The sequence below is a fragment of the Hippoglossus hippoglossus genome, chromosome 13 (genome assembly GCF_009819705.1).
Source record: "Hippoglossus hippoglossus isolate fHipHip1 chromosome 13, fHipHip1.pri, whole genome shotgun sequence".
In the NCBI taxonomy this organism is placed as follows: Eukaryota; Metazoa; Chordata; class Actinopteri; order Pleuronectiformes; family Pleuronectidae; genus Hippoglossus; species Hippoglossus hippoglossus.
The window spans coordinates 1492474-1518990 of record NC_047163.1 but is presented as its reverse complement, the minus strand read 5'-3'; the positions used below and the strand labels follow the sequence as shown (position 1 = coordinate 1518990).

Genomic DNA, 26517 nt, shown 5'->3' with positions numbered 1-26517 from the left:
GTGTAACACATGAGGACTGGTGCAGACAATCACAGACAGGAAGTGAAGAAAGAACACACAAGCAACAGAGACTACAAAATAAAACACGAAACAGAACACGGAGTGTGAAAACATGAAACAGGAGGAGATACTAAATAACTGAAAACACCTTGGAAATGGTGGAAACTAAGCACTGGAAAATATTAAACCCTGACAACTTTGTGTCTTTGGAGCAGTTTGTTGTGTTGTTATTTCAAACTGAAAGTGTTTATCATGGATATAATCTTTAAGAGCTTCTCCTGGATCCTCGTTTGCAGCTGAGGTTCTCTGGTGGTGATGGCGGAGGCCTCAGGTCGGGACTATTAATCCTTCAAACCAACTGAAAGAACTAATCGAGTATATGAGTAAAGATAATTACATTCCTCTCGAGGGACCTAAGAGAAGATAACGCTTCTCTTCAAGAACGTAATGGAGGGAAAATGAGGAAATGTGGATTAAAGAGGAGACGGACAAAAGCATTTACATCTGAGACCTTTTCCGACGGCAGTGGGAACGGTCCACTGGAGAACTCGTCTGTGAACTAATCCCTGTTTCCCTCAGCTGATTACTGTGGTTCCACTGTAGATTGATAATGATAAATGTGAAACATGATTATGGATTATAATATAACAGGTTCTTTACACAGGAGCACGTAAGAGTCAGAAAACAGGTCACAACTGCATAATAATGCATATTTAATAAACCACAAGCTATTCATGTTAATGTGTCGACTCATGCCACGTCCACAATATGTTTTCATCTTAAAACTGAATTTTAAACCAAATCAATCTTCGTCCAGACGAGTGTTTCGGCTCCTTATCTGAAATAATCCGTTCACACTATAACAAACCTGAAAACTCACACACACACACACACACACACACACACACACACACACACACACACACACACACACACACACACACACACACACACGATGGTCCAGTCGTTCACGTGCACTCACTCTCAAAGTCGAGCTCAGCAAACCTTTGATTTAATCAGAATTAAAAGGTCAAATTTAATTGTGATTTGTATTGACGTGTTTTAATTGTGGGTCTCGTAATAAGGTCACACACACAGTCAGAATCTATATTGAAATAATATCTGGTTTATGTTTTCAGGGCAGATTGTAATACATGTGATACAATAACAACAATAATATCATCTTCTTCTGATTCTTTCATAGTTGTTCTTTCCTCAGGCAGCGTTTTGTTTTGTGCGTCTGATGAAAAAAGTGTGAGAAAGTGAGGAGCAGATATAATTTTAGCAACATCATCTAACTTCATCATTATAGACAAGGTGTGGAAATGCTGAATGGATAATGAGCCGTGCATCAGTGGAGCCGTTACTGACACCGTGGATGTTTACAACACTTAATGGAAGGTTGAGTCACAGCTGGATTATATTTCCAGCTCATATGTAAGTACCTGCTCACTGAGGCTGAAACGCATGGGTTTTTTATTCTAACGTTTTGACATCACAGGATCTTTATTCGTGGTAAAACTACAGAACATCTGTGTTTTTATCTTTATCACTTCCTTGGTTTGAAACTCACCATGAAGCGAAGAGTCTGTGTTAGTAATGGTTCTGTTCTCTCCAGCTCCTTCACGATTCTGCAGGTGTGTTGGGGGTCAAAAAAAAGCAAAATGTTCAATATTAATACATTTTGAATAAACGAGCAGACGGCGCTCTGCAGCAGCGAAGGGCCGAGGCTCTTCTCCAGTTCAGGCTCCGTGTCCTGACTCGAGCTTCACCGGACTTTGAACGAGCAGCTGAGCAGATGTTTGTGCAGCAGAGGGGATGAGGCTTCTACGGCAGCTGGCTCAACGGCTGCAGGTCACTGAACTACAACCAGCAACACCACTGGCCGAGCACACGGCCCAATCCAAACAGGCTGACACGTTGTTCTGAGTCCAGTTTTATTTTGTTAAGAACTGAGATATACCCCACATGGTGAGCACATTTAACATTGACTCAAACGAGTGTGGAAGACAAACCTCTGTACATCAACGGTTTGCCCAGCGCCACAACCTCAACATGTTCACTCAGCACATACATGTATGTGAAGTGTGTTCGGATCAGACTCATATACTGCAGTTGAGAGGAAAACAATATTTATTATGGTCACAGTGAACGTCCTGATCTGTACTTTTGATTTTTCAAAGTTTCCTGGAAGAACCATCATAACAATAGGGGGAGTGGATGGAGGGTATCGTGATTACTTCCCCCCTCCGCCCTGTCAATCACTGCCAGTTGTTTTCTTACATCTGGAAACCTCTGTCATACAGACACATCTGCTGGGTGGATTCTGCACTTCCTGTTTCCCTCCTACGAGCCCACACCCATTGTTCCTGTCTTCGTCCTTTTCTCTCACCTCTGCACCATTAGTCAAACGTAGGAAGTTGGCAACTACTCATCTGGACATTAGCACTAATTGCTTTTAATGATCCTAATACCTCTCCTCTTAGTACTGCACTAATGGACATCTGTTTCTTTGTGAAGAGAGCAGCTCTCATTACTCCACAAAGGAGGTCAGCTCATTTGGATTGCAGGTGATTTTTATCCATGACTCTCTAATGTTGGGTAATTGTCCCCGACCAGGCGCTAATGAACGAGGACGGTGTTTGCAGAGGATGTTAGCGTGTCCATGTGGGACACAGAGAGCCAGATCACAACTTCCCTGTGTGTGTCTGTGTGTGTGTTTCATGTCACTTAGGTTGTGTTGGTGTGATGTGGTCCAGATGAAAAATGGGCAAACATGCCCACAGTTATTTTCCGTTTAACAGTGTCGTGTCAGGGCAGACGCAGCTCTGTCTGCTGGATTTCATTAGTGCTCATTAATTGTATAACACAAGCTAATTAAGCTATTAATCATGAGCTGATGCAGACTCGCTGCCCACCTCCTTCGTCTTCCATCTCGTCGCTTGCTCATTAACTCGTTTGGATGTTTCTGCGTCTTTGAAGCATTTCTCTCAATTCCTTGCCTCGTATTTTCTTCCCGTCTGTCCCTCTGTATTTACAAGAGAAACACACACTGTGCTGAACAAATACTGACACTACGGCCCGAGACAAATGTTATTACATCAGGGGGCAGTTCAAGTCTGTTCCAGCTTTGGTGCAGTCGATGGAATGTGGTGAAAAACAAGCAAATATATTCTTAGAACTCAGGAAACAAGGACTCAAATGTTATTCTTACATTAATGCCAGTGTTTGTTTTTGAGATGTGCTGCTAACAAACGTAACTGTAGGAGCGAGAAGAACGCGGGTTAAAACCATCAGGAACAAATGTTATGTCGAACCTGTGATGGGATTGAAGCTTTATTCGTTGTTTACAATGATTTATTCGTCCATCCATCCTTTTCTAAACCACTTCTCCCCTGAGGGCGGCAGGAAGGACGGAGCTCATCCCAACGGACACTGGGCCCGAGACGACTCCCTGGAGAAAACCCGTGGAAACCCCACACGGTACAACTCTGGCCAGCTGGCAAGTTCCATCCCAACAGTGTTAAACCACTGCACCACAACATAGTTTATTATTTATTGTTGTTTCCTCTGAAGCTATGTGGTAGTAGAACAATCATTTCTCCTGTGATGCACCGTCTGAAGTTCCTGATGATTGTTACACTCTCCTCACTTCTACTCAGTGTCAGTGCGGCACGTTAATCCATGACGGTCTTAGTGTTGAACTGGAAGTGGCCAAAGAAAGACGACATGTATGTTTGTGTCAGAGCTGATGTGTTAACCGAGCTGTAGCTGGTTAGTGGATCACCTCAGCCCGGGGTCATTACTGGAGAACAGTCTGACTGCAGCCATATTGGAGAATAATAATCAGGCTTGTTAGTTTATCTTCCAACAATCCCGATCGTCTCAGGCAGCACTGAGCCCAGGATGCAGCATCGGTGCGGCTGCAAGAGGTTGAGAGGAACTTGAAACAATTTCACATGAGGAAGTTGCCAATAAAAGATGAACCAGATCAATGCCTCTGGAAAAAATATGCTTCATCTTCACTCCTCTGAGACTGTTGCTCGAGAATCAGTGAATCGGGTCTTGGGCTCAGAATGAACCAGAGCTGCACCAAAGACCGTCTGGTACGACCACAACAACAGGACGGCACACTGGGAGCTCAAAGACATGGGTCTGATGGGGAGAGGCCCGACACGTCACGGGCCAGATGCAGGCGGATCCTCAATTTACTAAATGACCAATTCTCCCACAAAGTAAAGACCACAGAAACCAGTGAAGATGCAAATTCACTGTGATCACGTCACACAATCGACATTTCTGTCAAATCTGCCATTTTCCTCTAGTGGGTTGCAGCACAGATGGTGTTGTTGTTTTCTAATGGCCTGAAAACGGCGTCCAATTGCAGGTTTGTACCCAGAGTCGACATCGAGTGAATCCGACCAGGTACCAGGTCCTGGTAGAAGCTGTGTGTCTGTTTAGTGAATGTTCTATATGTGTATAAACAAGTGAAGTGAGAAATGAGCTTCTTGGGTTGGAGGGAAGGGGAAAGCCTGCAGGTGAGCTGTGTTCTGCCGACTCCCTCTTCCTGTTTACAGGGTGTGAAATTACCACCAGGCAGCGCGGATGAAGTCTGACCACAGAGAATAAGTGTAACCGCTGCAACACAAAGTCAGAACTGGCTCAATCCTGTCAGCAGCACGTCAACAACACTCACGGCTGCCACTTGTATGGACTGTACTTCTGTTGGAACTGCGTGTTTACACTGAACCTGACGTGTTTGTGACAGCGTCTCAACGTTTAGCCACAATAAGGGGAAAACAGGAATAGTCCAGTTGTGTGTCTGAGGATGGTTGGTCGGTTGGTCGGTCAGTGGACTCTTCAACACTGAAATATCTCAACAACCTTTGGAGGCAGTTTCATGAAAACGAGTTGCTGAGCTGCAGCCGATCAAAGTAGAGGACGGTCATCGCAGGACAAGCAGCTGACAGGAACAGGAAGTCCTCCAAACACCGGACTGAGTCATCTCGGTTCGACCTTCTAGCCCGTGAAGGATCGAGCCCCAGCTGCTGCCTCACATGTGCATGCTAACTGTCACCGGGAGCATGTTAGCATGCTGGCGTTAGCAGTGAACTTGAATTTAAATGAGCTGCTACCAGGAGGCCTCTTAGTCACGTTTAGCCTTTATCTTCTTAGTATCGCACATTAAAGCTTTGACCTTCTGTACCAGGACCAGTACCCAGTTACTACACGTCCCTTGAGATGAGTTGTAGAGGTTTCACGTGCTTTGTCTCTTCAGCTCACGTGACTACACACAGCAGCAGGTTTCCTCTGGTCTGATCCCGTCTCAGGTGTGTTGAGCTTCTTTCTTCTTCATTACCTCCTCAATCAAGCGGAAAAGGCCTCTTCCCCTCTGAGAGCGAAGGTGTGTGTGTGTGTGTGGGGGGGGGGGGGGGGATTGGTGTGAGATGGTGAAACTTTCCAACACTTTCTGTGTCACACTCCTCTCGCCACAGTAAACAATGATAAAAGGAAAGCAACGCTTTAAGGCCAAGTTCCCAGCGGACCCCGGCCTGACTTATCTTGTTGCTGCTTCCTCGGCCAGCTCTCTTCTGAAAGGAGCTTCTTCATCTCAGTGGAGCCCCCTGGCTAAATAAGTAAATAAATGTCATTTCTCTTATCTATTCTCCTTTCTTCTCCCCGTGTCCTCTGAATCACAAAGTATTTGTTCTCCATCTTCAAATCCATTGTTAACGCCCGCTCCTCATCCTGCTTCTCATCCTCCTAATGTGTATTCATGTGCTGTCAGAATTATCCAGCGCGTTCCCTTAAATTGGGCACAGAAGGGGAACGAGGCCCACGACGACCAGTCTGGCTCCCGCAACAGTAACAAGAAGCTAGAACAACACTGTTCGCCATCGAGGCCGAAGCTGTGACGCACACACACCAACCCATTTCTCTATGAGTCAGGATTGGGTTGAATTACACTTTGTCCACTGTCTCCTGCTGCCCCTCCGTTGTTGACGGCGGGCGAGCGGTGGAATTTGCCTGGAATCAGCAGAGGATGTGATGAGGAGCGGCCTCGTCACGTCACGTCACTCAGTGTCCTCGCCCAACAGGACCTTGACAAATTGCATTTTCGTCTCAATGACTGACAGCGAAACGCCACCTCGCTGAAAAGGCGGAACAGGTGTTGTGGCAGCAGTGCATTCTGGTCCGCCGCAGCTCATCAAGGCTTGTTATAAACACTGCTGCCCTGACCACACTTCTTCAGGCAGAGGTGTGGGATCTCAACGGATTATTTCTGGAAAGTTGACCTGGACATTTTGCTAAATTATGTGTTCTGCAGCAAATAAATAAACCTGTGTGACGTTCACATACCACTTCAGAAAGGCCAGGATGGGCAAAGTAATTATTAAGTACAGGTACAACTTTCTTCAGGAAATATTCTTATCGTGTGACCATGATTCATTCTGGGTTTGAATCCCAGTTTGAGGTCGTACCATCTCAATCACTGGGGTTGTCATCAAATGCTTAAACAGAGATGATCTGGATATAGTGAACATACCATTAATAAAGCTGGATACATCATATTAGGACAGTTTGTGCTACAATAGAAATAAACTAAGTTGTTTCGCTTCATCGTTTCTTTCACATGAGCAAAGTTGAATACTGTCACGGTAACAGCTCTTACAATTAATACTTTCTATTATATATGTTATGTCATTGCTTGATTTGATAGTGTTTTTATTTCTTGTATTGTTCTGTATTTAATTCCTTTTCATGTGATTTCCCTTCAAGGTCATCACATTGATTGAGCCCAGGCTGCAGCTGCTGCTCGCTGGCGTGAACATCTACCTCCTCTCTTTGTTTGACAGGAAACTGAATTATGTTCTTGTAAAATATAATCAGTGGTTGAAGTGGAACATTCCAACCAAATGTAGAATCAGGATTCAGACACTGACTTTGAGTTAATTAAACGAGTTCTAAACTGAAAGGATCAAAAGACAGCGACTCCCTTTAAAATATCACAGAGGAAAAATAAATCTCTTCCACGACGGCTTTGTTTTTTCCCACACTTTGGTTTGTAGCTGTTCTCAGAGGGAGACGCAGCAGTAGTAGCACTGCTCTCTTTGCACTGATGAGAAAGATCCAACAACATTTAAAGGGTGACGTACATGTAACCGATCCCAAATCCACAGGTTCACACCTCCATCCCACCGCCGGCTGATTGTGGTCTGTTCATTATCCGTCCAATAAGTCAGTGGGACAGGCCTAGTGGAGCGTTTGTCCACGAATCAGCCCGGAGTCAGCTTCTATTCACTTGAGGCATTGGAAGTGAACTCCTGGGCTGTGTTGTGTGTTGTGTGTTGTGTGTTGTGTGTTGTGCACGTTTATCTTTGTGAGTGTGAAACCTGGAGAGTGAGGATTTTTTTTTTTAGAAGGTCGTTATTTCTTTGAAGGCAAAAGAAAGTTCTGACTGGTTCTAACCCGTTCAGGTTTGTGTCTCAGCAAAGGGAGGGTGGTTTGGCACAAAATCGTTTTTTGGATTTGAAGATTATGTCTTTACAGCTTCTGACTTCCTCAAAGGAACATTTCTGCAATAACCATGCAAAGGCTGCGTAATGTGAAAGGAGGTGAGTTTGGCCCGTCTGCACTTTTGGGTCAGATTCTTAGAAGGTCATGTTTGGAAAGATTAGACGTAATGTGAAGTAAAAGGACGTCTTGGTCAGACACGACTTCTTCAAAGGAAATAAAAGACAGGATTTTCTTTTGGCCACTTATTCAAGGATGACTTCTCAAAGGTAAAAGGACGTCTGGGGAAAAAACATCATTTTGAAAGGTTATTGAAAGGTTTGGTGTTCACATTGTACTTGTGATGTTTAAGGTTAAAATGCATTTGGAAAGTGTAAAGGCACAAACGGGTGTGTGATTGTTGTGTGATTGTTGTGTGTGTGTTGTGTGTTTGTGACACCGGCCCTCTCTTGTCTGAGGTCACTCATGTTACAACACATACTGTTCCCCTGTATAGCACTTTAGATAAAAGCATCTCTGAAGTAGCAGGAGGTTTTTCCCAGAGAGCGATGGGCTCGTGTGTAGGAGCTTTAAGGTTGTGTTTATTTTTAGGAACTCTTGAAAGGGCTCTTCTGTGCCTCGTGTGTAATGATCCTTCAATCAGACGTTCACAGGATGACCTTCAGCCTCGTGTGACCTCCAGATGTCTTCAGATTCATCTCTAGTGTCATAAACTATGACTTTAAACAATATGTATTCCCTGCAAAGGTCACCTGTGGGGTGTGTTCTCCGTCAGACATGTTGATGTTATGCATTACGTGACATTTCATGGCTGCGGTTCAACAGAACTTTTGCATGGAGCAGATTTTCTCCCCCTGACAGGACGTATGAGGACTGTAAATCCAAACAGAAGAGGCTCCTGGAAGGAAACGGGACCCTGAGGGCAGAACTCGCCAAAGATTCGTGAGATCGCTCTCTCTCTCTCTTCCAGCGCCTCCCAAACTCAGAAAACCCAGGGAGCTGGGGTTCTAATCTGTGATGTTGCCGAGATGTATCGCCTGGAGCTGCTGCACTGATGATAAATAACTTGAGACTCTTATTGTGAAGTCTGCAGAGTGCAATTCTATTTACACAGTCAACCAGACTGGTTTGCTTTCGGCTCTGAAGCAGAAAAGGAGCTCTCTTTGTCTCTTTGTCAGGAAATCGTGCTGCTTGCTGCCTCAGCCTCCAACTTTCAGTCTGTTTCCCTTTATGGATTCATGTATCCTCCGTAAATAATTCAGAGAGGGTTTAACTTTTTAATAAGCCATACTTTATTTAGGATTTATAAATTGGGACTGCAGTCTCCTCCGTGTAATCATGTGTACTGGCATTAATAGGGACAATGTTTGGGTTTCCACGTTGTTAGAGATCTACTGGTCAAACTGAAATAAGCAGATTGAACAACCCAATGAAACTGGAGAATGAAATGCAATGTCAATATGTTCAATTATGGATCCGCCTCTCCCTCGAAACCTTTCCCTCCTCAGTATATATATATATACACTACCGTTCAAAAGTTTGGGGTCACCCAGACAATTTCGTGTTTTCCATGAAAACTCACACTTTTATTTATCAAATGAGTTGCAAAATGAATAGAAAATATAGTCAAGACATTGACAAGGTTAGAAATAATGATTTTTATTTGAGATATTAATTTTGTTATGCTCCATTTGCAGCAATTACAGCATTGCAGACCTTTGGCATTCTAGCTGTTAATTTGTTGAGGTAATCTGTAGAAATGTCCCCCCCCCCACGCTTCCTGAAGCCCCTCCCACAAGTTGGATTGGCTTGATGGGCACTTCTTGCGTACCATACGGTCAAGCTGCTCCCACAGCAGCTCAATGGGGTTGAGATCTGGTGACTGCGCTGGCCACTCCATTACAGACAGCAGACCAGCTGCCTGCTTCTTCCCTAAATAGTTCTTGCATAATGTGGAGGTGTGCTTTGGGTCATTGTCCTGTTGTAGGAGGAAATTGTCCACAGGGTATGGCATGGCGTTGCAAAATGGAGTGATAGCCTTCCTTATTTAAAATCCCTTTGACCTTGTACAAATCTCCCACTTTACCAGCACCAAAGCAGCCCCAGCCCATCACATGACCTCCACCATGCTTGACAGATGGCGTCAGGCACTCTTCCAGCATCTTCTCACCTGTTCTGCGTCTCACAAATGTTCTTCTGTGTGATCCAAACACCTCAAACTTTGATTCGTCTGTCCATAACACTTTTTTCCAATCTTCCTCTGTCCAATGTCTGTGTTCCTTTGCCCATATCAATCTTTTCTTTTTATTGGCCAGTCTCAGATATGGCTTTTTCTTTGCCACTCTGCCTAGAAGGCCAGCATCCCGGAGTCGCCTCTTCACTGTAGACGTTGACACTGGCGTTTTGCGGGTACCATTTAAAGAAGCTGCCAGTTGAGGACCTGTGAGGCGTCTATTTCTCAAACTAGAGACTCTAATATACTTGTCTTCTTGCTGAGTTGTGCACCGGGGCCTCCCACTTCTCTTTCTACTCTGGTTAGAGCCCGTTTGTGCTGTTCTCTGAAGGGAGTAGTACACACCGTTGTAGGACATTTTCAGTTTCTTCGCAACTTCTCGCATGGAATAGCCTTCATTTCTAAGAACAAGAATAGACTGGCGAGTTTCACATGAAAGTTCTCTTCTTCTGGCCATTTTGAGAGTATAATCGAACCCACACATGTGATGCTCCAGATACTCAACTAGCTCAAAGGAAGGCCAGTTCTATAGCTTCTCTCACCAGCAAAACAGTTTTCAGCTGTGCTAACATAATTGCACAAGGGTTTTCTAATCATCCATTAGTCTTCTAAGGCGATTAGCAAACACAATGTACCATTAGAACACTGGAGTGATAGTTGCTGGAAATGGGCCTCGATACACCTATGTAGATATTTCATTAAAAACCAGATGTTTCCACCTAGAATAGTCATTTACCACATTAACAATGTATAGAGTGTATTTCTGATTAATTTAATGTTATCTTCATTGAAACAAACAGTGCTTTTCTTTGAAAAACAGGGAAATTTCTAAGTGACCCCAAACTTTTGAACGGTAGTGTATATATTTATAAGAATGTGTAAATGTGTCCTTTCCCTTTTGAGTATTTGTGAAATTGCTGAACTCTTGTCTGGAACACGCGTGGTCTCTAAAATATTTCAGTCAGGTTTCTAATCTCATGGCAACAAAATTACATTTGCAAAGGTTGCACACGACATGTGTCTGTAAAGGTTTTATCTGCAGTAAAGGCTGCTGAACATTTTACTCTGTATTTTCAAGTGAGTTGTGCACAAGCATGTATTTACCCTGATTATCATGGAGACTGAATTATACGCTGCAGTCTGTCTAATATCTGTGTTTTCGTAGTTTGTTGTAAATTGTTGCTCTTATTTCTCTTACTGAAACACTTTTGTCTTTTTTTTCACATTGATTTTGTTTATTCAACCATTAATTTGAATCTATAATCCAACGACCAAAGCAGCTCAGGCGTCTCTGTCTCCTCAGCAGCATCAGCCCCCCCCCCCCCCCCTCAGGGATGCTGAGGCGTTCTCAGGCCGGGTGGGATACAGTGTGTGATCTCTCTGGCGTGTTTCCTCTGGGTCTCTTTGGATGTGCTTGGAAGATCTCCAGGAAAAGAAGGTGCCCAGGAGGCCTCCTGACCAGACGCCTGAACCACCTCAACTGGCCTCTTTCGAAATGAAGGAGCAGCGATTCTCCTGCGAGATCCCTTTCCCCAGACATCGCTTTACTTCAACTGGTCTCAAACTCGTTCTTTCAGTCACTTCCTGGCACCAATGACCATAGAGGAAGGAAAGTAGGACGACCGGTAAATCAAGAGCTTCGCTAATCCAAGTATCTGCTACCAAAGATTCATATTGAAAAGATTTAATGAGGAATCTTTGGATAAATCTCTTGAAAGATTCCTTCATTTCAAGAGATGTTTTCCAAAGAGCAGCATCTTCACGGGGCTGCACGTTGTGACCCATCGACTCTAAAACCAAAGCAAGAAAGGAAATGTCACAACCCAGTTTCTCTTCACAACGGCATCAACTTCACTGCGTTTAAATCTGCCACCGGATCCGGTTCCTTCAGTCTGCTGCATGCAAACGATCCCACCTCCACTGCTCCGCACCGTTCTACCTGAACCGAGGCTGAGCCACCTAATCTGCCGTCTCCCCGGGAGCCGTGAAATCAATAAAAACACAGTGTGTTCGAGGCTGACATGACAAAGTCTCCACAGATACCTGCGGGAGCCGAGCAACTCCTTTTTAGTTTTCACCTTCTCGCAGAGAGGAAGCGTCTCTGCTCGGGGTCGACTTCATCTCCTCAGAATCCACCGTCTGTGTTTGCCTGAGAACGAACAAGTGATCTGAGGACAAACGAGGAAAAGAGTCTCACGCTGGAATCGGTTGTCTTCTGATCCACTTCTTCACTCGTACACTGATTCTTCCTCGACGGGGGGGGGGGGGGGGGGGGGGGGGGGGGAGGGGGTCCAACATGAAGAACTCTTCACTTCACTGTGGCTCAGGAGAGACAGCGGGTCACCAACTAATTCGAAGGTTGGTGATTCAATCCCCTGCTCCTGTGTGTCTGTGTGTGTGTGTGTGTGTGTGCGTGTGTGTGTGTGTGTGTGTGTGTGTGTGTGTGTGTGTGTGTGTGTGTTTGTATTGTAAAGCTCTTTGAATGGTCGATTTGACTGGAAGTGTTTTTTCAGTGCAGACATTTACTGCATTTACACAGGGATTTTCTCGTCGTCCACTGAAACTGTGCGACTCTACGAGGAGCAGTCACACATATATCTATATCAATAACCCTATGTCAATATAATAGCACGATACGCCTCCTCCATGTTAATGGACTGAACTAAAATGTTTTCTCAAACATGGTTTCTGTCATTTGTCTCAGTTCTTATCAAACTGATGTTTACTTTCATTCATCGTCCATCTTTATTAACAGTTTTGTCCAGAGACACTTCGACAGGTGGACGGGATGAAAACCTGCCACCTCTGTTAATTAGCCCCAGTAGAGGGTATATGGAATTTACCATTTTTGGGAATTTAATTGGAATTTGAATTTAATTTCCTAGTCTCCTTCAGGGACTATTTCTTCGGTGCAGAAGAAAAGAAAAACACCCTGATCACGCCCTGGTCGGCTCCTGCTTTGTGCTCGCTCCTGATCAGCATGCACGGATCAGTGTGTGCCACCTGGAGAGCGTCCTCATCAGAAGAGCAGCGGTTGGCTCATTTCTTCAAGTGCCTGAAACAACCTGTTAGCGTCTACTCGAACGTCCGGCGTAAATGAAGACTGTGGTTATCTCCCCGAGGTGAAGAGTGAAGTGGGACGATGGTGTAATGATGAGAAACGATCCTCCCAGCAGATAGAGTGGAAAACACTTGTTGTGATAAAGTATTTTTCCTCATTTAGTTTGGAGGACTTGTTGTTTACCTGTCAGGTCAAACGTCGACCACATCTCCTCTAATTGCAGTAGATTGTTATTTCTACTGATTGTATCTTCGAGGGGAATCCGACTTTGAAACCAGCACTTGTCTTCTTTCCACTGAATCAAATGTCTTAATGAGCCCTGACAGCATTTAGTCAACGATTACTCAGCCGCTGGTCTTTTAAAGGCAGCGTTTCATCTGACACATCAGTGTTATCGTGGGTTTGTACCTGAAGGAGGAGCGACACTCTTCATTTAGTTCCTCACTTTCTTTACCTCTGTGCTCTCACTTCTCTCTCACTTCAAAGTCTGTGTACAACAGGGTCCTTGACCTTGAGCGGTGCCGGTAACAACCCTTTGAAACTGAAACAGGGGAGATCACACATCCCCGGCTCTCTCTCGCCCAGCACCACGCTCTCTCTCTCTTTAGACCCCCCACTGCTGTGCTGACGCTCACATTTCACCCACTCTCCTGTCAATCAGCTGTAGAGGCCTTCAGAGGAATCGGCCTTCACAGAGCCGCTGGTGATCGTGAGTCCGCTGAGCTGTCGTCACCTTCACGTGAAGATCAGGGCTTCGTGATGTTTGGCCACTAAATCAAGTCGAGTTGGTTTTTTATCGCCAAATAACCCAAATACATAATAGTGCTGCAAGATGTTCGGCTCCAAATCAAAAAGGTTGGACCTACATCAGGGATATAATAAGTGTCACCTCACATTAAATAGTAAAAGTAATATAATCATAGAAAATACAAAATACAAGGGCAGCAGAGTGAAAAGAGAAATTCCTGGATGTGAGATTCTGATCATTGTTGGAACGGCTCGTTCACCGGTGTGACTCACGAAGGACGTCGCCGCTCACAGCGAAACGCTGATGGAGAAGTTTGGCGTTCGGAGCCTTGAATCAACTTTCTGTCTCTTTTTCTCCCCGTTCGCTCCGAGCTGTGTTTTCTGTCTCTGTCTTTGATCATAAATCCTTTGTTCATGAAACATATTGTTGTTGAATTTTCTTTGGATGCACTTTTCACTTTCTTTTGCCTTTTTTCAGCCAAAACGCCGACTGTGCCGCCAACGTGCGAAGAGATCCTGAAGTAGCTGTTGGTTGAATCTCTGTCAGTTTGTGACACTTCAATTAGTTTGTGTGACCATGATGAGCTGTTTTTCAAATGGTAAGAATTACACCGACAGAATTCACCTGTAACGATTAGTTCATTAATTACAACACGATTACACCAGATCTGAATGTGGTCTTTTAAAAAGTTGAGATTTATCCTTCACATTTCTGCTCGGTTGCAGCAGTTTGTCATATTTAATGCGAGCTGGGTTTTGTTTGGTGTTTTACTGACGTTCTGATGTTTTGTCTTTAATAAAAAAAAGCCGTTAACGGTGGTCGATGATATCGTAAGAATTTGACAGTTTTACTCTCAACAAATTTACAGTTCAAAATTACAGAACAAATAAAGCTACAATAGTTGAACCCTTAAATAAGTGTCAGTGCTCAACACGGTAAAATACTCCAGCTCCTCGGGCCGGAGACGTCCTCACTGCGGCTGCTCTGCTTGACATGAGGTCACAGAAACTGTCCAACACGCAGCGTCTCTCTGCTTCTTGATGAATCCCATGCACAGAACCCTTCACACATTCTCTGCACGTTGGAATCCCCCCCCCCCGTGACACTTTGCACCTTGCAGCTGCTGGAGACTGGAGCTTGAGGTTGCCAGCAGCCATGTTAAAGAGCTGAGTGTGATATCCACTAAGAAGTGATGTTTATGTTTCCTGTAAGCAAAGCAACTCAGACGCAGAAATCTGCAGACGTGTAGGGAACAGATGTCGTTACCCAGTCCGACATTTAACGAGAAAACAATTAACATTAATGTTTCGGATTCTGAGGTTTACCACAAGGAAGATTTTCACCTACCAGTTCCACATTTATGACAGTTACATGGTTAATAGAGGAAGCAGGAAACAGATGTAAACCTGATGTGTTGCCTCACACCTTTCCAAGGTATATGAGCACACAGGCTGGTTGTCCTCAAGCTTTAATTTGATCTGTGAGGAACATTTCACATCGTTTAAAAAAGGGGGATTTCTCCACTTGTTAGAAAAAGCAAAGGGACTCATGTTGATCCTTCTTTCCTGTGTGAAGACGCATCATGAGCTCAGTTTATCAAACCTGAATTCATGTTCATCTCTTCACAGCTTCATAGTTTCGCTGTGGGTCCAGAACAGGTCCCCGGGGCCTCGACCCACTTCAGCTCCCTCCAGCTGCAGGGGACGACTCGGCAGATTTCGCCAATTTCAACCCGTCACTCGTTCACTTTGTGCAGCAGCCGTCGAAACCGCTCAACGTAATGTGTGTTGTGCTGCGTCACGCTGTAACCGGCTTCAGGAAACTTCACCTCTTCTCCTCTTCTGACCTTTTCCTTTTTAATTTACTTCAACATCCACGGCTGAGGTGACAGCCCTTGAGCAAGGCGCCTAAACCCTCAACTCCAAACACCCGCGGGGCCCCTGGGAGCTGCGGTGCGGATGCCCTCAGTTTATTTGCTCATTAGTGTGTGTGTGTGTGTGTGTGTGTGTGTGTGTGTGTGTGTGTGTGTGTGTGTGTGTGTGTGTGTGTGTGTTCACTACTCAACAATGGGTTTAATCTTTTAACTTCCATTTATTTACAGACAAGTGCACATTTTGTTCTTCCCCCGGCTCTGAGCTGAAATGTAAAATAAAATAACATATTGATATTGTGAAAGTGTGTTGTTGCTTTAACGTGAGAGTTGAACAGTGGGAGATGAGTTCCTGCCTCAAGTCTCTTTGTTTTCTCCTCCTGCTGAATGATGAAACCTCACTTTTTATCGTTTGACTCAATCCGAGCACAGAAATCTCCTGTAAACCTTCACATTCATCCAGTTGTTTCCGTCAGATCATCAATAAACGCCGGTGTCCCGGTTCCATCGGCAGCCATACGTCCCCGAGCCACAACACAAGCAGCATGTCTGACAGATGAGCTGCTCGCCCTGGGTCGTGAGCTGCTTCTTTCTTTCTGCACACTTTCCTCCTTCCATCATTTTGATAGAGTTGGACTTTTATTACATCAGTTCATAGGAGAACAATTCAGTTTTCTGTCCGTGCAACTTGATGTTTCTGTTTTTTAAGGCTTGTATCTGCCGGTGAAGGAAACGTCTACGCCCACATCTTGGAGCGACTCCTTCACTTCCTGTGCAGCCGATTCAAATCATGTTCACCCTCAAAGTTGCTGCTCGGTCTTCTAGTTAATTAGTAATTAGTAATTAGTTCTGTTAGCGGCTCTGAACCCAAACAGATCCACGGCTAAACTCCCTGGAAACTCAAGACCATCGAGTTTTAAACATCTCAGTGTTCAAAGTCTCCCAGATCCACAACATCCACGAATTAGTGCAATCATAAAAGATAAAGTGGTTATTATTGTATTTTCTGTTTTTTAATTGGCATCTTGTTAAATCTCTTCTGCAGCTCGGTCATATAAGAGCTGCTCTCAAAAACATAAAGTTAATAAAGAGTTGGTGGAAGAACCCACACAGAAGGTGGAGGCCTGGAGAGTCCTGATGTCCTCACTCTGCACAACATCCCAGACAGACAGAGACAGAGGGACAGACGTGTCTTCACTCTCAGACTGGACACTCCAGCAACGCATCACCTTGTGCAGGTTTACACAGAAACTGGACAGATTACCACAGAGCTGGATGGAAGGATGGGGTCTGGGAAGAACCGGATGAGGGGATGTCTCCAGGAATTTATTTCTCACCTTCTTTAACTTCTTGAGATAGGACGCTTTCCTTCCTATCAGAGAATAATTCATCTAAAACAATCTGATATTGTGAAATGTGGTGCAGATATAAAATATAGGATCTAAAGGATTTAAAAGTGGTTTGATAAAGGGACAGTTGGGCCTCAGGGGAGTTATGAGCTCCACGGAGTAACAAAGATCTTACGATACAATCTACCAAGTGGCAGAATCGTGACAATTCTGCAGTTTAGTGTTAATCAGTAGTAGTTGATTAACATTGGCCCCATTGAAATGCTCAGGGGGGGGGGGGGGGGTTAACCACACGTTTATTTGGCACAATAACCAGCTCGTAATAACCAGCTACTGTTTTAAAACCTACTCTAATTTGTGGTTAACCAGCTCCACTTCCACCAAGCTGCAGCCAGTGTTTCCAGAAGTACGATAACTATCCGTAAGATACAATGGAGCATGTTGCTATCATGAAGAGACATGCATATCACTTTGATGTGTGTGTCTGTGTGTGTGTGTGTCTGTGTGTGTGTGTGTGTGTGTGTGTGCACAGTGGGAGCTGTTCTAACCATTACTGCAGATCAGCAGGACTTCAGCAGATAATAAGAGCATCTCTCCAGCTGCTTGTTTTAGTCGCTGCTGCCTCTGTGACTTCGAACCTGCTGCTGATACGAAGACTCTTTCAATCTGAAATGCTTCGCTTTAAAAGAGGAGAAACCAGCGCCAGCCACCATATCATTAAAAGGCGCTCTGAGACGCCGCCGTCACAGTACTCCCACTTTCATGTTGCATGGATTCTATGGCACATAATGATCCGGGGGGGGGGTAAATATCACACAGCAAGCTTTGATGTTTGATATGTTTACAGCATGTGCAGTCAAAGGGCTTTGTAGTTACCACGATGTCGCCCATGTCTTCACGCAAAACCAATCGAGAGTCGTTCAAAACCAGTGAGTGTGCATCAGAGAGACGTCTTCAAAAGAACCAATGAGCAGTGACCTCAGATCAACTGGAGAGAACTGGACCTTCTGGACACGAGTGGAAAAATGAAAGAGAGCATTAAATCAGGCAGAGTCACACCGAGGAGTTTAATTCAGGCGTCGCACAAACACTGGGTTATTCAGGAGCTGGTTGGAAACCGTGCAGGTAAACAACCTGACTGGGTCCAGACTTTATCCAAAGTTCATCGTCTCCTGTGAATCGTCTCCAGGCGAGGGGCGGAGCCTGTAGAGCAGCAGGAGGCCGGACATGACGTATAAACTCTGCTGGCGTCGGCCCTCATCACCAAAAGCTCCTGGAACCTCCTTGTGTTTCCAAGTCGACGTCTTCGTCTTCTACGTGTACGGCTCCTCTTCTTCATCCTGAGATCTTCGTGTTCTTCCAGCTTCACGTCTGAGGGGCGTTGGCAGGGAAATTCACTTGTTGATGACGTTGAAGGAGATTATCCAGAGTCAGTGCAGGTCTGAAGACTTATTCAGATTCAGAAATGTTTCAGAAATCATGTGAAGAATCCTGAATCAAAAAGTCTGTAACTCCAAACACGGTGGTTACAGGACACATATCACACGTGTCCCCATGTAACCACCCTCTGTATTGTAAAGCAATGTCCCCTATTGCTTTACAATAACAGAACAGGACACATTAAGTCAATAATCACGCTGTCACACGGGGCTTTCTCCTCGTTCATTCAGATCAGAGTGAGGTCTTTGCTTCAGTTCTCGTCTCCCAGGGAAAAGATGAGTAGATATATTATCATTGCAGTTTAATACCATCCATCAATATTAGTCTCTGACCGACTTGTTCGACACCTTTCTTAAATTAAATGTCTCGTGTTTCTGGAAGCACGGACTGTCCAGTACCTGGAGCCTTCACACTCGTGCTGCCGTCACGGGCTCGGTGCAGATATTCATGAATTCCTCCCACCAGGCTCTTTTGTTTGTTTTGCCTGCGTCTCCACAGTTAGCTCTTGATCAGCGCAGTTTATTAACCTCTCATCCCCGTGTCTCCTAACTGCTCAGATGAATAGAGCAAACCAGGCTGAGCTGGGATTCATCCAGAGCTGCAGAAGTTGTGACCTTTCCTGCCGAGTGTCTCCGCGCGGGGCCGGGGCCTCGGCTCTTTAAGCTGCCTAATGATCCAGAGAGGAGCCCTGTGGCTCAACCTCTGTAATTATACCCTCTCTCTCCTCCTCGCTTCCTCCAGCTCGCCCTATCACTCTCCGTCAGCCTTTTCTTCCTCTGTCACCCCCCCCCTCCTCCCGTTTTCTGTTCCTCTCTCTGATCCACTTCTCTCTTTTATCGCTCTCTTTGTTTCCCTCCTTTCCTCTCTCTCTCTCTCTCTCTCTCTCTCTCCCTCCCTCTCCCCTCTTCCCTCTGTCTCCTGCAGATTAATTAGGCTGTAATGTATGCACAGCTCCCCTCCCAGGGAACCCTCCTCCACATCTACCAGCCCTGCTCTCGGGCTGAATAATGGAGTCGCTCCACTCCCAGCACGGGGGCAGCCCACATGGGTGGAGCAGCAGCCTCAAAGAGTGAGACGCCGGAGCAGTTGACAGTCTGTCTGTCATGTTTGGACAGAGAAAAGAAAATTGATTCTCTCTCCATTTTGATGGAAACACGACTTTGTACCCGGTGCAATGTTTAAAAAGAGCCGAGTTAACGTGAGGAGAACTTTGAGTGGACATCAATCATGACGGTGTCGCGGTGGAAGACTCCAGCTCATCACTCTCAGTGAACACGGGTCGTTCTGCTCGCTGCTCACTAACCACACCTGCTGCAACCAACCTCCGCCTGCTCAGCTGCTGCTCTGATGCTCACGTTGGCCTGTGTCCACTTCTGGGTCCAAACTGAAATGTTACATGTCTCATCCAAAACCAAAATGTCAGAAGGAAAGGACGCGTCGTTTGCTTCAGTCTGGCTCAAGTTGAAATATCTGAGCTCGCCGGACTTGGATCGGGGCGGCGACCTGAGCAGCAGGACATCAAACCGGCACCAGTCGTCCAGATGTTGTTGTTGACTCACACATGACGCCGCTGCTGCTCCAGGGTTATATTCAGGGGCCATATTTATTATTATTATTATTATTATTATTCATGGTCTGTATTTATAAAGATCTTTTCTAGATAACCCATTCACACACATTCATGCAGTGCGTCTACGGGCAGCACTTTGCCTATGGGGCCATTTGGGGTTCAGTATCTTGCCCAAGGGCACTTCAGCATGCAGATGGGGAAGACTGGGATCGAACCGACGACCTTCTGGTTGGTCGACCGCTCTAGCCCCCCAGCTACAGGCCCTGCCTTGCCTGTGTGAGTAACACAACATGTGCTTCACCCTTGGTGTGCACACAGCACTCGTGTGGACAGGACATGAGACAGTGTCTCCTCGACGTCCCTCTGTTTGGACAGAAGCTCCGTGGACGCTGTGGACGCCTCACAGCTCCAGTACCTGTTCACACTTGGTTCTTTTACTGTAGAATCACTGAAATCCTCTTTTCTCTGAAGTTTCCGTACTTCTGATAAACTCTGTGAAAGTTCTGATCCTGTTTTACCTCTAAACACATGAGACACAGGGAGCAGCTTCAAAGCCGGGAATGCAAATCAGACATTATTATTATTCACCTGCCTTGAATTCTCTGTTCGCCTCGGTTCTCTTCGGGGTTCGGGGCCTAAACCGAGCACCTGCCACTCCCCCCAGCGTCTGCAGCTTCTGCATCGGCACCCGAAGGCGCAGCGAGCTTCAGGTGCCGGTTGGTGCCAAACACCATCAGTCAGCTCGCAGCGAGCCGGGGCTGAAGGTCTGTTTGCCCGGATTCCCTGCAGCTCCCTGCTGTCACAGTTTTATTTCCTTTATTTAAAGGTTTAATCTGATTTAACTGGAGCGTAAATTTCCCCACATCAGAAAGTTGTGTGGTTTCCTGATGGATGAGGTTTGCAGCTGCTTTTTCTTTCTGATATATTCTTACTTGGAGGAACTCTGATCTGCAGCAAAATGAAGCTGCGGTTTTTCTCTTCTTAACTCAACACTCACCAGACTGTGAATAATGCAGGTGATTGGAAAGATGCTTCGACCCGAGCTATAACAGAACAGGTTAAACAAGAGATCCTGATCTTGCAACAGGTCTAATGATGAGTTAATAACATCTTCTTCCACTGAACCCTGATCTCTGGTGTTTCCTTGTGTCCACTGCTGTTTGTATACGTGTGTGTCTCCTACATGAGGAATTGACTGTTCCTGTAGTTCCTTGTAGAAGCAGCTTCTCGCCTCTCACAGCTGCTCCTCGTTCACTTGCTCCTCTTCGTCCACACCGGACACATGTCCAGTTTCAAGTTAATCTGAGGCGACGTCGACACTGATCAACCTGCCTGAGGATTCACTGTGGAAGTTAGAATAGAAAGTTCTGGTGCTTATTTGCTTAAAGGCTCCTGACCTATTTTTGACGAGGGAAGAGTTAACTCATCAGTGAACTAACCTGTTCCTGACTCCTTCCTCTCCTTCCTCCTCCTCCTCCTCCTCCTCCTCCTCCCAGTCAGATAACAGACGACAGCACACAGAGAGCAGCAGCCTGGTCTCGTCCGAACACTCTTCTCATTCTCCTTTGTGTTAATAAGAAAGAAGCCGACTTGAATTCTGATGAATCTGCTCCTCTAATAATCTCATTACAGAGCAGGAGGCAGCAGCGCTGACACGGCTCCTCAGTTTCAGGGCTGAAGAAACAGTCTGTGTTTCAGATGATGGTTCAGCTGCAGGATTACATAAAAGTAATAGCTTGGTCATTTATATTATATTATTTTGTCTTTGGCATTTTAGGTTTTATGACACTTAATCGTCTGTGGCTCCAAAGCTCTGGAGACGCAGCAGCAGTGGGTGAAGCTGGAGTTTCAAACATTTAAAGGTCATGAATGAATCTCCATGATTATATTCGACCTCATGGAAGAAGACCTGCACGTTCTTTAACCTCAGCATTTTACTTTTAATGCACACGTGTTTAAGTCTGATTTCCAAACCCCACAACTGTGCAAACATGCGTAAATTGTAATAAGTAAATCTTTCTCCTTCTGGAATCATCGACAGGAGGATGTGAACTTATCAGAGGGAATTCATGTTCATTTTAAAGGATCACGTCACTTTATCATTATCGTGTTGTAGGATATCTCAGCTGTTTGTCGAAACCAGGAGGGCTCAAGGTGTCGAGAGGATAAATCCCACTAAGTAATGGAAAGTAATTAATCTCACATTATGTTTGAATATATTGATTTAGGTTATTTTGAAGGATTTAAAGTAACATATATGTAAATGAACTTCCTCTCATTGACGTATATATTTCACACCTTGTATATTTAATGTGTTTTGGGATCTATATGGTTTCATAAGGATCTGAATGTGTCTATAATTAAATACATCTGTGTGAAATCTATGTTTTCATGTCACCAGCACTTTAGAAAAACTATAACTATTATACTCATTAAAACATTTACACACAGTACGACAACTATCACTGTGTGTGTGTGTGTGTGTGTGTGTGTGTGTGTGTGTGTGTGTGTGTGTGTGTGTAGAAATAGGGTTTATAGAAGTGTTGTTATGTTCCAAAGACAAGATGAATTTATTTAAAAACATTTATTTATGAAAAATAAATCTGCTGCTGTCTCATTTGTTTGTGTGTGTGTGTGTGTGTGTGTGTGTGTGTGTGTGTGTGTGTGTGTGTGTGTGTGTGTGTGTGCGTGCGTGTGTGTGTGTGTGTGTTATCACATGTCAGGCAGACATTACAAACACACACATTATCATCTTACTGCATTTGGGTGACATACAAACACACACACACACACACACAGACACACTCTGGCTAATCGTGTTTATATATAGTTTCTCTGTGTGTTGCCTGATGCCAGAGACTAAACCCACACACACACTAACCTAGTTAAGAGAGAGAGGCTGCTGCAGTGTGTGTGTGTGTGTGTGTGTGTGTGTGTGTGTGTGTGTGTGTGTGTGTGTGTGTGTGTGTGTGTGTGTGTGTGTGTGTGTGTGTGTGTGTGTGTGTGTGTGTGTGTGTGTGTGTGTGTGAGAGAGAGAGAGAGAGAGAGAGTGCTGAGGCAGATAGACACACACTAAACTTAAGGTAATTGAGCCACAACAAACAGGCAACACACACACACACACACACACACACACACACACACACACACACACACACACACACACACACACACACACACACACACACACACACACTGGTAACCTGGTTACGGAGGTAAAGCGGCGTGGCAGCTTCTCTCAAACTTTATTACTCTGCTGAACAGCGATGAAGCCAGACTGTGTGTTAGCGTTTGGTTACCGTGGCGACCATGGTACAACGCCTCAGCGATGTCCAGAGACGCTCTGATCTTCAGACCCGTCACAGAGTGAACTAAAGATCCAGTAAAGACAGAAATCCTTGTTGCTCTTTGGACATTAAGAGTTTGTTTGATATGCATCATGTTTATTTGAGACATTGTTAATCAGATAAAGCTCATGAGAGGATCCCAGTGTGTCTCTGCAGCTGTAGAACACTGGTTGTACCTGCATGGTTCCTGTGGCGGTGCTGACTCTGTTCAACATGTGATCTTCGTGCGGCTCGGACTCAGCGTAGATGTTAACGTGATAGAGCAGGTTGACGCTCCGCGGTGACCTTTACATCCAAACCTGTTGTAGATCGTAAATTGATGTATTTAATAAATTAATCTCAGCGCTCGACGAGAGGCGCACGTCATTAACTACAGACACTGACTAATGAGAGCGCTGTCCTTCTATCGCTGATCGCTTTGTGTCTCCACAGCTGTCGTACCTCTCGTGTGTGTGTGTGTGTGTGTGTGTGTGTGTGTGTGTGTGTGTGTGTGTTTGTGTGTGTGTGTGTGTGTGTGTGTGGCTCTAGTTTCCTCTTTAACTTCCTCTGTGGTCTCTGGACCAACTCAGTAAATTAAGCATTATTTTCAGGAGCTTCTCAAATCAAAGTGTTTCACAGCAACACAAAGAGGAGGAATCCACAAACACAGGAGAGGATCATCTGAGAGATAAGAACAAACCAGTAAATGTTTGGCTGATGTGACAAACCCAGAGACAAACTGATCCATAGAGAAGAAGCAGGACAACCACTCAGGTGCCATGGAAACAGGCGTCCCCTCAACATGGACGCCTGGCTGAGCACGTTCAGCCTTACGAGCGTCTCTTCAACTCAAGACGATGGAGACAATCACACGCTGCTGAATTCATGCAAAGAGTCACTCCACTCGGAGGAAGTCCGGGAGGTTTGGATGCACATGAGAAATCTCTCTGTTACAACAAGTGATTGTGGAACTCACGGCGACCCAGGAGGAAGCAGAGAGCTCCTCAGATTGTGCCGGAGCTGACACGACTGTTCCAGCTCATCAAGCTCCCACAGACTCTAGACGTCTTCAGCCTGGAGGTACGAGATGATAAAACCTCCTCGACACAGATGCAACGTTTGTTTCTAGTGTCTTTCTCCACTGACTCCTTCGCCCCCTAGTGGTTCGGAGCATATTGCAACACGTGACCACCAACGCGTGCTTGTAGTTCACGCATCATCCATGTGTCTCCTGTTTGTACAAACAAGGCTTCAGCATCAGTCCATTGACATCAGCTGGAGGGGAAAGTGGCCTCCAGTTTGTTAACAGTCTTTACAGAAATCTGTTCTTGCAGCAGAGTCGAATCTTCACCCTCGTTCCGCTCGCCCACTGATGGATCAGCTTTCACTCAGAAACTTTGACCCCACACAGATTAAACTGGACCTTGTATGTACATCGGAGTTCATTTAAATTGCTCCATGAGAGTTTCCACTGAAGCTGCCTGAGAAAACCTGCTTTGAGCTGCAGAGGTTAAAAAGCCAGGATGACCTCAGGTCTGTGCTTCAGCTCTTTATCCACAGGATCAGCTTTTTAAACCACAGGTCAAAACAAACACGGTGTAAACTGCATCTGCAACAAACCGAACTGGTTCTAAGTGGATCTTAAATTTAGGAACATGAAAAGACGTGACCTGTGATGAAAGATTAAACCATTGATGATTAATTAATGTAAATATTCTGTATGATAGTCAGATCAAGGTTAATATGTGAATCACACAGATGTACTGTTCTGTAGTTTACTGTTATTTTTCTAAAAATCTAATCTCTTTGAAGAAAACACTTTATTTGTTGTGAAAACACAACAAATAAACAGTTTTTCCTTTTTCAGCACAGATCAGATTCTGATGAATGTAAAGCAGCAGAATATAAATCATAAATATTCATAGAGAAGCTTTCATATCCTGCACATTATATCAAAATGTATGTGACTCAATTCCTCTGTTTATGTTATTTCTCTCTCTCCCTCTCTCTCTGTCTCTCTCTCTCTCTCTGTCTCTCTCTCTCTCTCTCTCTCTCTCTCCCTCTCTCTCTCTCTCTCTCTCTCTGTCTCTCTCTCTCTCTCTCTCTCTCTCTGTCTCTCTCTCTCTCTCTCTCTCTCTCTCTCTCTCTCTCTCTCTCTGTCTCTCTCTCTCTCTCTCTCTCTCTCTGTCTCTCTCTCTCTCTCCCTCTCTCTCTCTCTCTCTCTCTCTCTCTCTCTCTCTCCCTCTCTCTCTCTCTCTCTCTCTCTCTCTGTCTCTCTCTCTCTCTCCCTCTGTCTCTCTCTCTCTCTCTGTCTCTCTCTCTCTCTCTCTCTCTCTCTCTCTCTCTCTCTCTCTCATTGACCTCACCCCCTCTCTTCCCTGATGACTCCCTCCTCCTCTCCTCTATCTGTCCATCCAGCACCTGTTCGCTCAGCCCATTTCTCCACCTCCCTCACCCACGTCTAATATCTCTCCATCTATTTCTCCGTCTCTTCGTGGAGTCATTTTCTCAGACGGTTGCGCCTCATCACTCTTATTTCTCTTAGGTGTACATCTGAAATTTCTCTGTTCATCTGCAACAGCTTGCAACACATTTGTGTTAGATATTAAAACACAACCTGCGTCTGAATGTCTTCGCAGGTTGAGGTGTAACAAGATTGAATTTGTCAGGAAGGAAATCAGCGGCCAATCAGATTTCAGCCGGAGTCGTCCAGGTGGAAATTCACTTCATGCAGATTCACACGGCGAGAGGAAGTGGAAGGTTTTCAACAGGAGGTTATACTTTCATCAGAATTTGTTTGTTGGTTACTTGCACGACTGCATAAAAACGAATGAAAAGGTTTCCATGAAATGTTAGAAACAAACAAAGAACATTTTGGAGCAAGTACATTTCTCCCACAAGAGAGACAGCTGAGGGTACGTGCACGGTCTGCGTGGACGTACAAACTAAATGGACGATATTTCGAGCAATCACAAATGCCACTACACACAGATACACAATGCAGCAATGGAGCAAAGCAGCACCAAGGCTGCCACAGCGGATGAATAACAGGAAACACTGCTGCACGCTGGAGCGCTGCACTCTCACAGAATCCTTCAAGCTTCTGAACGGTTTGTTTTCATATGTTTTCTAGTCCTGATGACCACTCAGAGCTCTTTTCAGTCCCTTTCTCAATTTAGGGTCCAGTATCTTGCCCAAGGACACTTCAGCATGTGGACTAGAGAAGACTGAGATCAAGCTGCCGACCGTCTGGTTGGAGGTGGACCGCTCTAACCCCCGAGCCACAGCCGTCTCCTTGTGTTTGTCTGCAGGATTATGTTTGCAACGTTTGTGTGGATTATATTATTTTCAGAGAATAATTGGTTGGATGTTGATTAAAAAGGCTTCAGAGGAGTGTCCTAGTTT

General features: G+C 45.1%; 1 protein-coding gene across 1 annotated transcript in view; it reads left to right on the top strand.

Moving 5' to 3' along the window:
• Positions 1-26517, top strand: part of LOC117773061 (basic proline-rich protein-like) — a gene marked incomplete at its 3' end in the record, with an annotated part of 270081 nt that overhangs the window by 11570 nt on the left and 231994 nt on the right. The window lies entirely within an intron of this gene.